The following is a 16,276-nucleotide window of genomic DNA, read 5'->3' on the forward strand; positions in this document are numbered from 1 at the left end:
ACGGAGTCGAGCGGCCCCCCTCCCCCCTCCGCTCCCGGTTCTCGGTGGGCGGGGTCGGCCCCGCGGGGCGCCCGGACCTCCCCTCCCCCAGAGCTCGGCTGGTCGCACCCTCCCCTCGGGGGTCGCGGGGAGGGGGTGAAGGCGAAGGGCGGCCGGGACGCCGTGGCTCCGTTACCTGGTGCTGGTGGCGGCTTCCCTCACACGCCACCCCCGGCTCCGGAGGCGGCGGCGGCGGCGGCTACTCCCGATGCTCTCACGTCAGGCCCGCCGGGGCCCCCTCTCCGCACACCGGCCGCCGCGGCCCCTCGCGCTCCGCCCGCATCCGAGCCCGAGGTTCTGGCGCGGCTGCCCAGGCTGCTCCGCCTCTCCGGCCCCCGGGGAAGCCCCTCCGCACCCCACCCCCCCGAAGGAAGCCCTGGGCTTGGATCACGCCCACTCCCAGTGTCCCGGCCCTGGCTCCCTCGCCCGAGCTCCCAAAGTCCCCGTCAGAACGCCGCGGCCACAGCCGAGCTTCCCTGCCCTCTCTCAGCCTCCGGACGCCCTGACACTCAGTCCAAAATGGCGTTCGCCGTTGCGGCCGCGCGCCTCGACTCCCCCCGCCTCCAGTCCCCGGGCAGGCGCGCGCTCGCCACGGGCGGCCAAGGAGCCTCAGAGCCCAGGCAGCCAGACGGAGGAAAACTGGCGGCCCCGCCCCCAGGCCCGGAGCATGCGCCGTGCTGCGCGGTCTGCTCGGAGCTCCCTCTTAAGGCCTCAGAAAACTCCAGATCATGGGGAGGTGGACGTGTTTACTGGGCTTTTAATTTTCAAAGGGAAGGGGAGGAGCGAGCGAGAATCCCGCAGTTTTCTTACCCAGAAAAGTGTAGGCCGATGGTGGGAGTAAGAAAAGTAATGCAGGCGGAAAGATGAGAGCCCATGGCGGAGGGGGGCGGGGAGGAAGAGATAGGGGATGGGGGATGGGGACCCTGCATTAGTCATTGCGAGGGGCAATAAGTGAAACCAAGGCACGGGTGGGGCGGGGCGGGGGAGGGGAAGGAATCAGATGTCTGCGGTTGTCCTTGTGAAGACGAGGCTCTGTCCTGGGCCCTGGTCTCTTTTCTACTTTCTTTGCCTCTACCTTTCAAATATGCAAAGAGGGATCGATAAATAAAAATACTGATGAGGTGACTGTCTGAAAGAGGAATACTTGTAGAGAAAGGCTAGCAGAAATTATTCCCAAATTCACCTGTTTTTAAAGTTTTAAGTTTGCTTCTGGAATTTTCTTAAAGATTGAAAAAGTAACAGTCATTGCAGAGGCATGTATTTAACAAACACAGGGACTTCACCAAAAAAGAAAACTAAGAAGTTTGGGAAAATGCCCTAATGCAATCGCATTAAAAATGTCCCTTCAGCAAATTGGGGATGGAACTAATATATGTTTGTAATATGAGTATCCAAAACAAACAAACAACTCGTGTAGAAGAATGGAGGTTCAGGGATTTGGGGATTTAGTGATTTGCAGCAGAGTTGGTAAGTGTTTGACAGCGATGGGTAGGGAACTTTCAACCTCGAGGCCACACGTGGCCTTCTAGGTCCTTGGGTGCAGACTTTTGACTGAGTTCAAGCTTTGCCAAATAAATCCGATTTGTTCTGTAAAGTTTTGATTTTGTCAAAGAACCTAACTTTGAATCGGATACAAACAATGCCCTAAGGGTTAAAAATAGTATTAAGGGTTGCCTTTCCCATACTTCCTGGAACCCCTAGTTTATTCTGTAACCTGAAGGTGCCCTAAAGTCCTTTCCCCCTTAACTTGAACCTGTACCAAAAGAATTACTTTTGTCTCCCTTATCCTGTGTTCCCCGGTCCTTTAATTTTTAAACCGCATTCTCCTGTCTATAACAACACTACTTACCGCTACCATGGCTGTGTAACACCAGCTCACAGTAGGGCTGCTGGCACAGTTTCTTTGGTCTGCTTTTCGAAGGAGAGCAACTTTACGGGGTTTACAATCTCACTTTAATTAAACATACATATATCATTCCCTTAGTTCAAGGGGAAAAGGCAGCACCCTGAACTTCAGAGAAAATACAAACAGGACTTACAAGCAGAAATTACATGAACAGAACATAATAACACAAATCAGCAGACAGGCTTCTAGCTGTCTGCCCAAGACATTATATACTTAATTACCAGAAAGAAGCATCAACATCTGGGTTTTTCAAAGCCAGGGGCTCTAACAGCTACCCAGAGTCTCCTCTGGGTCAAATCACACAATGCTCTTCCAGTGAGTGAGCCCCAAGCAGAATGCTAACCTCAGAGTATATATACACTGCTTCAGGGTCAGGATGTCACAACCATGCAACTCAAACCCATGTGACCTAAGCCTTCCCCTGACTTAAGCAGGTCATCAAAGACTCCCAATTCAATCAAAGACTCTTGATTGAAACAAAGGCAAGACTCAAAGGTACTCAATTGCCTTAGTGCTGAGAAGCACTCCAAAACAAAAGACAACAAAAAGTCCCACTTTACTTGCCATTACACTGCCCTATCCTTAAATCCTTAAACCATAAAGAATCCCCTTTGTCTGCCTCATCTTATGTCATGCTTTCCTGTCTTTAATTTTTAACCTCCACAAAACTGTCTAAAACTATGTCATCATTCTAAAATATCTATATAAGATAACTCCCCCAAATATCAGGATCTCACTTAGCTTTCTTGCTAAGGAGGCCTGTGATGCTTTTTTACTGAAAATAAAAAGCTCTCATTGGATAGAAGAGGTTTAAGTGATTTCTTTCACACCGAAACCAGCTCTCCCAACTCTAAACCTCATCAGCTTGAGGACCTAGAAGACCACATGTGGCCTCAAGGCCACAGGTTCCCCACCCCTGAGATTGAGCCCCCAGTAACAATTTTATTTGAGCTGCTCCACTAAAACTGGAATATTTTTGCCAGTTTTTTTTTCTTGAATTTTCTTAAATGTTAGTACTCCTTCCAGTGATGCAGACCATTATCTTTCCATTCTTTATCAGATTTTTTGGTGATTGAAATCAAACACCTTGAAAATAGGGATTTCTTTTTTTTTAATATGACCTCAGTGCTTAGTACAGTGACTGGCACATGTTATCCAACTCTTTGTGACCCCATTTGGGGTTATCTTGGCAGAGATAATGGAGTAGTTTGCCATTTCCTTCTCCAGCTCATTTTACCAATGAGGAAACAGAGGTAAACAAGGTTAAGTGATTTGCCCAAGGCCAAACACTAGTGTCTGAGGCCTAAAATTTGAACTCAGTCCTTCCTGACTCCAAGCCTATCTACTGTACCACCTAGCTGCCCCAGCTGGCGCATAGTAGGCATTTAATAAATGCTCTGGATGGATGATTGAATAAACTTCCCCTCCCAAAGCAACTCTTCTGAAAATTATAGTTTTAGAGGGCTGTATGGAACACTGAAAAGGCTAGTGACTTGCTTAGCGGTCATATAACCGTCATAAATCCCTATATCCTTGACTCTAAAGTCATTCTTCATCTGTTACCCCTTGTTGTCTCTCCTCACAAAGCAGGCACTCATAAATATCATTGACTAGCTAGCTGTTAATGGGATAGGAATAGGGCAAGGGAAGGCAATATTTATTTAGTGCCAACTATGTGCCAGAAGAACTTTATAAATTTATCTCACTTGAGACTCATCACAACAACCCTGTGACTTAGGTGTTATTTTCCCCATTTTATAGTTGAGGAAAATGAGTCAAACAGAAGGTAAGTGGCTTGCCAGGGTCACAAGGCTGTTAAATGAGGTTAAATTTAAACTGAAGTCTTCCTGACTCCAAGCACTGCACCACTTACTTTTCTTTAATGGAATGGACTGTCCTGAGTACCCACTCCATGAAAGTATTCAGGCAAAAGTTATTCAAGCCAAAGATCACTTCTCAGGGACGTTCAGAGAATCTTTGACCTGGAAACAACCTTAGAAAACATTTAAACCAATACCTTCATTTTATAGACAAGGTAACTAAGGGACACAGCTAAATTACCTGTCAAATGTTATATAACAAGTTGCCACTAAAGTTGAAATGAGAATCCAGGTTTCTTGATTTCAAGTTCAATATTCTTTGTAAGCATTGATTCATCCATGGAATGATAAGTTGGGCCAGATGACCTCTAAGGTCACTTCTAGCTCTAAGAGTCTATAATTTTTTGATTAATGTAAGCTGTCAAAGCAAAAAAATAGCTTCCTTCATTTTCAGGAGTGTAAATGTTCTTTGTAAAGTAAAAATGCCCAGGTTCACAGAGTGAATTTAACCAATTTTCGTTATTTTTGCTTTTTCTAATCCCCCATACGTTTAGAAGATTAGGAAAATAACAGCTTTTTAATAATGAAAACATGACTCCTCAGTTAAATGAAAATAGGCATTACCTCCTTAGTTGCCATGGAAAACAACTCTGATCCTTCATAAAGAATCCATTACCTGGTTCCTCTGGAAGCTTTTGTGGGACTGAGTGGCCCTAAGTTCTGAGATGTAGCAATTCTTAATTTGGGGTAACATTCTGTCTGTTAGGACTGGCCAAGTAGTCTGAGGTGACTGAGAGGTAACAGAGAAGGACCTAGAAGGACTGGGTGCCCCAGGCAAATGCCAGGGACCTGCACCTCATGGGAAAGTCCAGGGGTTTTTCCTTTTTGGGGTCCAGATCCCAAAGACATGGTCTTTTCTTTTTAGGGGTTCAGATGCCATCCCCTTCATTCCCCCCCTCAAACAAATGGGACCCAAATTCTTTTGGAGTAAGGGGAAAAAGTCTTAGGTTCTGAAACTGCTTCCTGCTGGCAAGGGGCATAGAGCTGCCCCTGCCCCAAGAGAGTCCCAGAGGAGGTTGACTGGAACTGAGCACAGGCTGCATCCAGGGGATGTTGGGGGGACATTGGCTGGTGCCCACTGTTTGCTACCAGCTGTAGGTGAATGGCCTGTAGTCTGGAAGGCACAAATCTGACAAGCAAGTCTGCCGGGCTGTGGAAAATGTAGTTGGGGATGTTGTTTATGCATATCACTATAAAGAAAATAAGAGGAAGGGGGCTCCTAAATGTTAGGAATAGGAGATGTAAATAGGGGTGGAGACTAACATGGGGAGTTTAGGTGATTAAGATAGGCTGTAAACCCTGTAGTACCCAGTCAATGGGGAAATGAGAAGGAAATGTGAATCAGGAAAAGGGAATAAAAAGCTATATGTTTGTCTTAATGGGTATGCCTACTTGTTGGACACCTGCTCTTGCAAGAATATTAATAAAAGGCCTTCCTGGTTCACCAGCAGCTTTGTAGAGTTTGGTAAAATGCTTGTTTCTTACAGATGGGGGCTCATCCGGGATCCCAACATCCTGAGTGAGGGGCAGCCCCCGCCTAAGGACAGAGAGAACTGTGCCCTTGACTTTAAATGGTCCTGTGTATTGCCAACAGGTGTCCCCACTCACAGACTGTTAAGGATCCCAGGACCACAATAATGAAAGAGGTTGCTGTGGATCTAGGAATGAAGAGGAGAAGGAAAAAGTAGGCACCATGGCAACCAGGCAACTCTGTGCACAGACCAAGGTAAGAAAAGAGGACATTGAGTATTACCTTAGTGATTGGGACATCCTAGGGGGTTCTGAGACTGAGCATGTCTGTGTGTGTGTCCATGAGACATACTGGTAAAGTACGAAGTGAGTGTGGAGTCTGGATCCAAGGTTCTTTTGATCCTGAGAGGGAAACAGCCAGAGAAAGATAAAGTGACTGGTTTTGATGCAAGAGGCCTCTAACAAAAGATATAGGTTGGGGAATAAGGATACAAAGTTTAAGAGATATAAAGGGGGTAATGAGAATATCCCTACCCACATTCCTCCAGACAGTCCCTTAGGGAGGATGTTGAAATACTGGGAAGATACAACCTGTACTAGACAGAAAGATAAGATAAGAAAAAGATGATAAGATATTGTTGTTTTATCTGGCCAAAACAGAGTATAAATCCTCCTGTTGTTTTCTGGCCTAGATATGGGGCAGATGAAAGCTGGCTATGTCAAGCCTTTAATTCTATGTTAATGAAAAGAAACCCTTTTCTCAGGAAGAATCAGATTATGCCTCCTGTTGGAAGGGTGGGCAGCTACTCGGCTGTACCCACTTAAATCTACAGATCAGGAAAATCAAAGAGAAAATGGAGAAACAAAACCTAACACTTGGGACCCATTTTCATCCCTGCCTCTGCCATATGTACCCCTAGATTTACCAGGAGAATTATTAGGCCTGGCTGATTCTGGGAACAACAGGACTAGAGGCCAGGAGACTGTTACTGGTCCTACTACACTTGGTGTTGAATGGGATAAGTGAAGACCTTTCATTAAAAAAAAGACAAATTAAATAAGTGGGATAATAAAACCTCTTATGGAACCTAAATCTCAATTTTTCTGTAAGACAGGTTGGTAACCATGGGAAGACAAATTAGTGACCTTGAGGTCCCCTGGGAATAAGAATAGGACACAGGATGCTTACATATGCATAATTACCTAAGGGCAAGGGGCCCCAGAAAGAAAAGATAAAAGCTGGAAAGCCAGGTGTAAATTTTGTTATTTAAACCTGGTCAGAAGGCCCACTAAGAATGGTGGAGACATCCGCTGCAGTTGTGAGAGACATCCTTGCAGAATGGTGGGAAATACGATTTGTCACAAATGTGAGAATTATTGGGAGATGAGGTGACAAACCAAGTTAACCAAACTTTTTGTTCTTTGTCATTGTCATTGGGGTAGATTTATCGAGTTCCATATTGTACCCTCAAGGCTTGCAATTCTGAGCTGAGAGGAAGGGGCCTGGGAGGGGGAATCATGGTTAGGGCCTATAAAAAACCTGTGTTTTCTGTATTTGGCACCCTCTAACACTGAGAGAACTTGAGAGACCTTTCAGTGTGAGTGCCCCTTTCCCTCGGGATCTTAATAAAATTCTTTTCTACTTTCTACCTTGAGAGGCCTCTGATTTTAATTCATTAACTGTCCCACACAGTGTCACCTCTAGTGCATCACCCCACTCTAGGTTATGTCAGGAGTTAGAGCAATATAGATGAGATATTCAGAATTTCCCTCTCCCATCAGGGAAGGAATGCCCTTTTTGTAGAACAAAATCCTCAGAGGCTCTTTACCCCCTCTGAGAGGTCCCCATAGGACAAGGAGAAATAGGGTTTGTAAATGCACCCCTCACTACTACATAGATGAGAAATTTCAAAAAAAAACATAAAGTCACAGGGGAGGAAAGAGGCATGATAAGGAGGGCAGCTATGAGGTTATAGGAAAGACAACACCCTCCAAGTCAGGGGGTAATGGCAGCTGAACAAAAATTTAATAATAATTCAAGGGACAGAGGATACATGAGAGATTTGAAAGTTCTGATAATTAAAGGTATAAAGGATGCTGCCCCAAAGTCCCAAAGTATTTGTAAGAAGGCAAGAGGAAGAACAGAGACAGAAGGCAAAAATAATAACAGTTAATGAGATGATGAAAAAGAGAATGGAACCAGTGTCAGGAAGGGAAAAGGAAACTTGGGTTAAAATAAGAGGAAGGGGGAGAAGAGGACTAGGAAGAAGAGGCAGGAAAGGACAGGGCCAAACAGGATTTACCCCTCCAACCCCCACCAAATTCTATCAATGTGGGAAATCCCGTCATTTCAAGTGAGAGTGCCTGTATCATCAAGGCAATATTCATAGTGGTTGCTATTACTATAAATATGCCAGCGTGGTTCTGAATTGCAAAATATAACAGACTTTCCATATAGTAGACAGAAACAAAACATTTATTCAAACATCAAAAAGCCAAATCCCAACAGCAGTAAACTGAATCCATCACAGCAGCAAAGAAGTTAAAACACATTATCACTACAGATTGCAGCTCCATTCCAGAGACCTCCCCCACCCCCACCCCCGCTGGGCCCTTCCCCACAAACAAACACTCACAGCTATCTGCTTGCCTGCAACCCTCTCTCTCCCTCTGCTCTAACTGCTCGGACTGCTCCAACCAGCTTCCTTCTTGCTCCATCCTTTCCTGTTCCACTCTTTCAGCAAGCTCCTCCCACCACGTGTGACTTAGGGGCGGATGTGATTTAAGCAGGTCACACGGGCCTATTAATGGGTGGGGAAGATCTTCAAATTAAGCAAAAATACATTATCAATACATTCAAGATGCCCCAAGATCTTTCTTATCCATTACATAGGTCCATGGGGCAACTGGTGTCAAGAGAACTTTCATCAGTATAACAGAGATAACACAAAATAAGCATATAAATGATATCATCCTGATGTCGTTGGGCAGGGACAGCTCTACATCCAGTTTCAGTGGGAAGTATCTGTGGAGGAAGAGACCTTCACTCCTTACCCCAAGATTTTAATCCTCATCTGTTTGAGGGGAGAATGGTGATATTGCTAGAGAAGAGAGAATTGGGAGAGAATTGGGCATATGCTTCCAGATAGGGCTCCCATCCTTGTCCTCTATGTTGCAGAAGGTGTGCCCAGGTCCATGGCTTCAAGCTGAACCACTGGACTGAGAGCCTGAGAGTACCAGGCCGAGTTGAGACAGCCTCATAACTGTCTGCCCAAAAAGCACCTCCAAGCTTTTCCAGATGCTTCGAGAGTGACCCCAACTACAGGGCAAAAAAAGGCATAGGGAAAGAGAGGAGGCTACATATCTTACAATCTTGGCTGGAGAAGAACTTGAGATTAGGCAGTTTCCCAGTCTCAGGGAATCAAAATGTTGAGGTCTAGGGGTGATGGGACCCCAAAATTCAAGGGCAAGCAACAGCAAGTCGTACCTCAAATGAATTCAACCCAAGACTTCTTTCAGCCAAAGATAAGGTTTATTAGAACATTGGTTGGAGTGGGCAAGATTTTAATAATATGCCCTTATGGCCAGACTCTCAAGGAATCTGAGCCCCAACTTCACTCTTTAAAAATTTTTTTCTAGGTGATTTTGTTTTTATATGCATGACTTTAGACTGAAGGCAAAAAACCAATGTAGGTTGAATACAGACACTATTATGATCATGGCCGTAAACAGGTTCCAGAGAAAACTAAACATATGAGGGTAAAAGTCAGAAGACAAATGTAATGATGCCATTCTGCATAGGATGCCTGGGCAAGGAAAGTTTTGTTTTTATCCTCCCAGGAAGAGCAGTGGGACAGGCTGAAAGAATCTTGCCAACTCCCTCAGAAACAATGCTTTCTCTAGGTTCTCATTGCTTCCCTTAGTTAAATAAAAAGCAATAAAATATCAACATGAGGGAAAAAAAAATCTACGTTCTATGTTTCCTGGGCCTACACTGGTCTATTCCCATTAAACAGACCTGCTGACCTCTGAGAAAATGTGGTCCAGGTAAACTTTAGATTTTGGTGCCTGGCCTGACATCAGCCTCCTTGTTCACTATCCCCCTTCCTACCTCACCCCTTTCCAGAAACTCTTGGGTACTAAACCATATCTTCCACCATCTACAAGGGATTAGTAGTAACTTACTGCCCACCTGGAAATAACATACAGAATGGAAATCCTATACCAAGGTTTCAAATAAAGTACATTTAGTACTTTATAAGTTAAACTAACTTGCCATCTCTTCTCACTTTGGTTCAGGGCTGAGACCACACAGCACCTCTCCACAACCTGGCCAAGACATGCAGGCAACTGGAAGGGATGACAGCTAAATGATGCATGGGAAGGAGGAAGGGTGGCTAAGAGCAGAATAAGCCCCGAAGTACCCATTTCCTAGTGTATCTGGATGTGTCTATACATCATTTGTGCCTTTTTCCTCTAGAGAAGTTTTGGTCAGAGAGTGTCTTGGTATGCTTTATAAATCTGACAGTTGGCTTTTAGTAGCCATCTCCTGGCAAGTAACAATGTTCTTACCCTAATGGACTGAAGAAGTTCAATCATATCCCAGGCAGGTGACCAGGTGTGGGGCATGTGGTCTAGAAGTGATATCCCTAGAAATTTAAAACAGTTTTGTATATCAAGATAAGCTCTAAATGAATACATGACCTAGATATAAAAGGTCACACCTTAAATTAGAGGAGCAAGGAAGAAAATATCTTTCAAAACTATGAATAAGGAAAGAGTTCATGATCACATAAAGGATGGAGAGAATAGGAGATTAAATGAACAATTTTGATTAAATAAAATGAGAATGTTTTTACACAAACAGAATAAATCAAGGAAAGGTAGTTAATATTAAAAGGGAAACAGGTAATGGGAAAAAAATCTTTATAGCAAGTTTCTCTGATAAAGGCTTGATATCCAAGATATAGGGAACAGATTCAAATATATATGAATGACAGCCATTTTCCAATAGATAAATAGTCAAAGGATACAAATGGGTAGTTCACAAGGGTAACTATCTAAGCTATCAATAGACATATGAGAAAATATCCCAAATCGTAAACAGAGAAATGCAAGTTAAAATGGTGATTAAAACATCATTGAGGTTGCACCACACACTTATCAGATTGGCAATGATGATAACATTGAAAAATGACCCTTGTTGAAGGGGTTATGGAAAGACAAGGAACTATGAATTGATCCAGCCTTTTTGGAAAGCAATTTGGAGCTAAGCCAATAAACTGTGCATATCCTTTGACTCAGTAATACCAACAGTAGGTGACTACCTTAAAGAGAACAAAGAGGAAAAGGATTCACATATGCAATATTTATAATAATTCTCTTTGTTGTAGCGAAGAACTGGAAATAAGGGGGATGCTCATCAGTTAAGGAATGGATTAACAAATTATGGTATATGAATATAATAGTATGATACCACAAGAAATTATACATTTGCACTCCTGTTTTCGGGAAAGTAGATAACTATGAGTCAATAGGATAATAGAAAAAATTTATCAAGTTTACATAATTAAAATATATAGTGACCACTTTGGGAAACTTTTAACTCAAAAGTAAGTGTAGAGAATATTGTTAATCAATAATGAAAAATTAGTTTAATCAGATAACTAACTTACGCGATGAACTTAGTCTTCCTAGCTCCTAACAGTTATATATTTATGCAAGAAACATACACATGGAAAGGAGATAGGATGTGTTAAGAGCCTTGAGAAGAAGATGGATACACACATAAACACATACAAATAGAAGTAAACAAAAGAATTAGCAACTGTTATTTTCAGGGAAGTGCTTTTGGGAAAAGAGGACAGAGATAAAAAATAAAGATACTTTTATTACACCATTCACATGGAATGCTTTCCAACTTTATTAGGCAGAGAGACAAAGTCCACCTTCTTTATTGTTGAGAGAGAAAGGGAAAGGAGACAGAGAAAGAGACAAAGACAGATACAGTCAGAATCTTCCATGCTCATCTAAAAGAGACTCATCTTCTGTTCTCTCCAGATTGTCACAGTGTCATCCCCTCTGTCGCACATATTTAGTCTCTCCCTGTCTACTGACTGTTTTACTACTGTCCTATAAACATGCCCATGTCTTTCCCAACCTTAAAAAATCTTTACCTGATTCATCCATCACCACTAGCTATTGTTCCATATCTCTTGTCTCCTTCGTGGCTAAGTCTTTGTGAAGGCCACCTATAATAGGCGCCTCTACTTCCTTTCCTTAACTGTATATTCTGGCTTCATTATTCAACCAAAACTGCTCTCTCCAAAGTTACTAATGATTTCTTAATTGCCAAATCTAATGACCTTTTTCTCAATCCTCATCCTTTTGACTTCTCTGTAGGTCATCTTTTTGACTTCTTCCATGATTTCAATCACCCTTTTTGCCTTGATACTTTCTCATCTCTAGGTTTTTTGAGGCATTACTCTTTCCTGGTTCTCCTACCTATCTGACTACCCCTCAGTCTCTGCTGGTGTATCTTTGTAGAGGGCCAGCTCTGAGAAAGTCCATTCTGGGATAAGATACAGGCCAGAGGTCTGTTTGGGCTCTCCATCCCTCCCTCAGCACACACATGCTGCTCAGGATGAAGGCTCTTCAAGCCTCGGTACACCCATGCACTGTCCAAAACCCCACCTGTGGGCTATTAACACAATATTGTTTCCGGCAAAAGGGGAGCAAAAGCACCAGGAAGTCATGCATTATGCAAATGCTTTGCTCGTGAATTTGTTGATTCTGCTTGCCTAAAAGGTATATAAGCCCTGTCCCTCAGTTAAATAAATGGAGCTGTTCTTTAATCTTCCGCCTGGCCCATGATTTTCTTTTCACTCTATGTGGCATTCGGCTATCTCTTGCCATTTCAGCACCACAGCCGCTGGCGGCATATCTTCCCCCACATCATGCTTACTAATGGTAGGTTACTATTTCACTTGATGATCTTCATCAGCTTCCATGGACTTAATTATTACTATGCTGAGAATTCTCAAATTTACTTAAGTAGCCCTGACCTCTCTACTGACCTTTCATGTCTCCAACTGCCTAGTAGACATCTCCACCTGGGTGTCTTGTAGACATCTCAAACTCAGTATGTTCCAAACTGAACTCATTATCTTCCCTGCCCCACCCTCAACAATGATCCTTCCAAACTTCCCTTTGATTATATCAAGGGCACCACTATCCTTCCAGTTGTAGTGTAGATATCATTCTCAACTCCTTGCTCTTTCTCATCTTTCATATCCAATTTGTAGCCAAGACCTGCCAATTTTACCTTCATCACTCATACCTTCTGTTGCCTGTATCTCCTCCTGTCTTTTCACACTCCTACCACCCTGATATAGGCCCTCATCACCTTATGTCTGGAATATTGCTTGCTAATTGGTCTGCCTGCCACAAGTCTCTCACTATTCCAGTTCATCTTCTATTCAGCTGTCAAAGTGATCTTCCTAAAGCCTAGGTTAATCATGTCACCTCCCTACTCACTAAACTCCAGTGGCTCCCTGTCACCTCCAGGATAAAATTTAAATCTTCTGTTTAGCTTTTAAAGTCTTTTACAACCTGGCCCCCTTTCCAGACTTTTCCAGAAGACTTTTCCAGTCTTCTTATACCTTACATTCCTCACCCCCTTTCCAATATAGTCTGTGATTCAGTGACTCTGGCCTCCTTGCTGTTCCACAGACAAGATCCTTCATCTACAGACTCCAGGCATTTTGATTAAGTATCTCCCATGCCTAGAATGCTCTCTCTCCTCATTTCTACCTCCTGGCTTTGTTCAAGCTTCTACCTTTCTTTGTATCTCTACCAGTGGTATAGTGCCTGGCATATTATAAGTGCTTAGTAAATGTTTATTGCCTAACAGAAAAATGGAATGTTCCACACTTCTGGGACCGTAGCTGTTGAGCCCACTCATGAAAGAGAGAGACAAGGAAAGAGTACAAGTCTAAATCTCAGGAATAGGAGGCCTTCTTTAAGTTCTTTCCAAACCCAGAGCCTGCTCTAACTCCAACTGTACTATTCATTCTCATATTTTCCCCTAAATTGCAACATGGGGCATCTTTGCTTTTTATTGACAGGCATATTTTAATCGTTCTTATTTCCTTAATGCTGTTTAGGTTTATGGCTTCAAAAACATTGTCAGATCATTAAATGAGAAATGAATATGGTTTTCTCAATGAACATGACATGAAAAAAGACATTATCACCTGCTTTGCCAAGGCACCTTAGGAGCCATTGGGCCTTTCATTTTATTGACTCCCAATTCAAATCTCCCACATGGCTCTTTATTGGCCAGATGAAATCCCCTGAACTACCCATGTCATGCCTCTCTCAAACAGCTCCTTAAACATGTGTACAAGCCTCTAACCTTTTACCTGATCAGAAGCCCCCGGATCACAGCTCTGATTAGAACCAGTCACCTGACTTACATTCTGCTAAAGCTGGTGGGGAGAGGGAAGATACTTTCAACTCTGTGGAAACAAAACTCCTCCCATCATTTCCTATGATTTCCCCTCTTTCCTTTTATTCAAATTTTGTTTCTACATCTTTAATACTCCCTTACTCTCTCATATGAATTCTTCCCCTTAACCATCAACCCTTTAAGTAAATATGGGAAGGGCAAAAGGTTGATCAACGCATTGACAAATCAAAGGGGCAGTCCCCTTTATAAATACAGATACAGAGACCCAAAAGAAAATAATAATGAACAATCAATTGTCCCTTTAAGATTCAGAAGTCTCTTCTCATACAGCTGTCTGGCAGGAAACATCATCAATGAAGTCCTCTGTTCCTTGGTATTTGTTCTAGCCATCTCCAGCACAGCATCTCAGCATTTTCTCCTTCTTGTCTTCTGTTTTTGATGTCCACCCTCCTACAAACGTGACCTCAACACAATTTTAAATTACCATTTCTACAAAACCAAAACTGGAACCTTGGCCAATTTTCATATTTAAGAGAGTAACATTAAAACCTAGTTTCTTATACTTTATATTAACCCATTATTAATCCCCTACCAGAAGGATGAGATTCCACCAAGGAATTAATAACAGGCTCCAGTACCTACATAAATACATTAAATAATCTATTTTTAACACAGTACCTATAAAATCATAAAACAATTCTGACTCCTAGTCATGCCATGTTTCTTTTAAGGCATTTACAAAATAAACCACAAGTCATTCTTCATTTAACATTAATTAATTGTAACAAAACTTCAGACAAGCATGGCCAGTGTTGGAACCAAAAAGAATCTTAATCTCCCACTGCAAGCCTAAAAATGGGAGTTCTTTCTTAATGTTCTCTCTCCCTAATTACAGACCTTAGAAATTTCTCACCCCAAACCATGAAACTTTTCTCAAACACACAGGCAAGACATTAGACAAGACATAGACAAGACAGCGTGCATAAAAACAAAACAATTTGGAAACCAATTTAGAATTCTAATTCAAACTGGTCAAAAGAAAACTCAGAGTTATAATTTACTCTGACTTTTTTTAGTCAATTTCTAAAGGATATCCTTCCCAGTGTAAGAGATGGGAAGAAGAGTTTTGTTTCCACAGAGTTGAAAGTGTCCTTCTCCCCCTCCACCACCCCAGCTTTAACAGAATGTAAGTCAGGTGACTGATTGGAACTACTTCCAATCAGAGCTCTGATCTAGCATGATTTGAGGACGGCATGATGTAGGCAATCAGGGGGTTGTATCTGACCAATGAAGAGCCTGGCTGGAGATTTGAAGGGAAAGTCAATAAAAGGACTGGTGTCCATCTGAGTCCTTTGTACTTTCCTGTCCTCTGTTCAGGGGAAGTGCCCATTTATTCAGGCTGAATAAATGTAAAACATAATTAGAATGCCGAGAAAGCAATAAAATTCCTTTCTACTTTTTAACTTGAGAAGCCTCTGAATTTAATTTGGGGAAGGGTCACTGTCCCACACACCAGAGACTCCTTCAAGATCTCTTCCCCTGCCCCAGCAACTATAACATGCTGCAGTACTTCAAATCCTCCTTCCTAGGTCCCACACCCTAATGTTCATTTGAGGTTCCAAGTGAGACCTAATATAAGCCTCAAAATTCATCAGAGAAATAATCCTTTTAATGGTCTTTAGGGGAACCTTCTCTCTCTCTTTTTTTTTCTTCCCAGGGGAACTCACCCCTTTCCAGGAGAATCCACTCCTTCTGGGGCCTTACTTTATTCCCCATTCTACCCTCCTAAAGGGCTATCTGGGAGAATACCTGTGTCAGGAGAATCTACTCCTTTTTCCTTCTCAGGAGAATTCACTCTTTTTTCCTTCCTGGCCATATTAATTAATCTGGTCCTGAGATTCCTAACAATCTGCCAGCAAAAGTGTGGAAGCATGAGAACCATTTAAAATTATGGGATGCGTCTTTCTCGTCCTCCAGCACTTTTTGCTCAAGATGTTTTCAAATCCTGGAGAGCCCCCAATTGTTAGAAACATAATTAGTCTAGGAATAAACAATACTCGCTGGAAGGCCAGGAAGGTTGTAATTATATCTTACATTTATTCCTTCTGAATAAATGGATACATCCCCTGAACAGAGTACAGGAGAGTACAAGGACTCAGACAAATGCTCCCAATTGACTCAGAATTCAAATCTCCCACCTGGCTCTTCATTGTCCAGATGCAACCCCCTGAACTGCCCAAGTCATGCCTCCCTCAAACAGTTCTTTAAGCATGCGTACAAGCCTCTAACCTTTTACAGATAAGCAAGGAGAATAGGAAAGGGGGAAGGGGAGAGTATGCAAGCCGCCGGATCACAGCTCTGATTAGAACCAGTCACCTGACTTACATTCTGCTAAAGCTGGGGGGGAGGGTGGAGATACTTTCAACTCTGTGGAAACAAAACTCCTCTCACTATTTCCCACACTCTTCAAGGGGCAAGTTGTAATATTTAGGGGTAAGAGGTCAAATGTTG

General features: G+C 42.8%; 1 protein-coding gene across 2 annotated transcripts in view; it reads right to left on the minus strand.

Moving 5' to 3' along the window:
* The window catches only part of FBXL3 (F-box and leucine rich repeat protein 3), a 41,923-nt gene extending 41,542 nt beyond the window's left edge, over positions 1-381 (minus strand). For both annotated transcript variants that reach the window (XM_036757928.1, XM_036757930.1), the window contains exon 1: positions 176-381. The gene's annotated coding sequence lies outside the window, so the exon portion shown is untranslated. The remainder of the gene's footprint in view (positions 1-175) is intronic.
* Between the last annotated feature and the right edge of the window lie 15,895 nt (positions 382-16,276).

This window comes from Trichosurus vulpecula, chromosome 4 (assembly GCF_011100635.1).
Source record: "Trichosurus vulpecula isolate mTriVul1 chromosome 4, mTriVul1.pri, whole genome shotgun sequence".
Lineage (NCBI taxonomy): Eukaryota > Metazoa > Chordata > Mammalia > Diprotodontia > Phalangeridae > Trichosurus > Trichosurus vulpecula.